Source organism: Otolemur garnettii, unplaced genomic scaffold (genome assembly GCF_000181295.1).
Source record: "Otolemur garnettii isolate 467f Iridium unplaced genomic scaffold, OtoGar3 scaffold00047, whole genome shotgun sequence".
Lineage (NCBI taxonomy): Eukaryota > Metazoa > Chordata > Mammalia > Primates > Galagidae > Otolemur > Otolemur garnettii.
Window position 1 is genome coordinate 13,779,170 of NW_003852442.1, and position 1,605 is coordinate 13,780,774.

Sequence of the window (1,605 nt, forward strand, 5' to 3'; positions counted from 1 at the left end):
TTGTTTGGCAGGTCCGGGCTGGATTTGAACTCGCCACCTTAGCTGTATGTGGCTGGCGCTTTAGCCACTTGAGCCACAAGCTCTGAGCCAAAACCCTGGATTTTATCTCTAGAGCGGCCTACTCCTTGGACTCGTGCTCCACTGCCACCTCAAAGACAGCTTCACAGCTCCCTGGGACCACAGGGAGGTCCTGTTCTGAATACAGGCTACTTATTGAGTGGGTGTGAACAAATTCCTTCTTGTGCCACCCCTTTCTCATGGCAGCCGGTTATCTTGGTGGAAATCTGGCCCCATTTCCAAGGAACCCATCTCCTTTTACAACTTCATCAGGCTCATGGGTTTCAAATACAGTATTTCCTGCTGGTGCTCATGACCCATGCATGGCTTCTTTTCCAAGAGGGATGAATCCCACTGGCAAAGGCGCAGTTTCTTTCCCAAGGCCCGGTGGCCTTTTAGGCCCTAGCCCAGGCCCAACTCTTAAACCCTAGAACAGGGGCTCTTTCAGGCCCAGGGCCTTTGTCTAATCCTAGGTTAGGAGGTCTCCTAGGACCTGGTCCTAGGCCCAATCCGAGGGCAGGTAGTCTCTTGGGAGCAGGTCCTGACCCCAGAAGTCATGGGCCCTGGATCTGGACCCAACCTGAGAACAGGTGTCCTGTTGCCTTCTGGGAATGGTCCTCCCAATCCTAGGCCAGTTGGCCTAGGCCCTGGACCAAGTCCTAATCTGAGCTCAGGCTTTTTAGGTACAAACCCTGCCCCTAGGGCAGGTGTGTTTCCAGGCCCAGGCCTTGGTCCCAACCCAAGACCAAGTGGCCTAGGTACAGGTTTGGGGCCCAACCCAAGGGCAGGTGGCCTGGGCCCAGGCCCTAATCTAGAGGCCAGAGCAGGTGGCCTCTTGGGCACAGGATCTAGTCTTACCTTAAGAATGACTGCTCCTCAAGGCCTAGATCTTGCCCCCATTCTAAGAGCAGCAGGTCTTTTAGGAGCAAGCTCAGTGTCTTTCTCACAGGCTTCTGGAAACATGGGTACAAGCCCATCTTCCATGACAAGAGTTCCTGGTCCCATAGGCCCAACCTCGGGTCCAGGCTCTCGGGGAATTGGCCTTCCAGGGCCAAATCCATCCCCTATGTCAAGGGCTCCTGGCCCTATAGGCCCTAATTCAGCTCATTTCTCAAGGCCAGGTGGCCCCATGGGGATAAATGCCAATCCCTTTCCAAGGGGGGCAGGTTCAGGGGGACTGAACCCAGCTGCCTTCCCTCAGTCTTCTGGCACATTGGCTCCAAACCCAGCTACCTTCCAAAGGTCTGCTGGCCTCCAGGGCTCAAGTCCAGCTGTTTTCCCAAGAGTTTCTGGGCCACTAGGCCCTAACCCAGCTAACTTCCCAAGGGCCGCTGGCCTGCAGGGTCCAAGTCCAGCTACTTTCCCAAGGTCTACTGGCCCAGTAGGCCCTGGTCAAGTTGCTTTCCCCAGGTCAGCTGCTGGGCACCTGGGCGCTTCTCCAGGAGGCCCTATGGGTATCAACCCAGCTCCTTTTGCAAGGCCAGCTGGGACCCTGGGTCTAAACCCATCTTCCTTTCCAAGGATGAATGGCCCTGCAGGCAAGACTTT

General features: G+C 55.8%; 1 protein-coding gene and 1 pseudogene across 3 annotated transcripts in view; both read left to right on the plus strand.

The window, feature by feature from the left end:
- CHTF8 (chromosome transmission fidelity factor 8) overlaps positions 1 to 1,605 on the plus strand; it is a 38,367-nt gene that overhangs the window by 12,080 nt on the left and 24,682 nt on the right. The gene's annotated exons all lie outside the window — the stretch shown is intronic.
- Positions 1 to 1,605, plus strand: part of LOC100954712 — a 6,977-nt pseudogene that overhangs the window by 924 nt on the left and 4,448 nt on the right. The gene's annotated exons all lie outside the window — the stretch shown is intronic.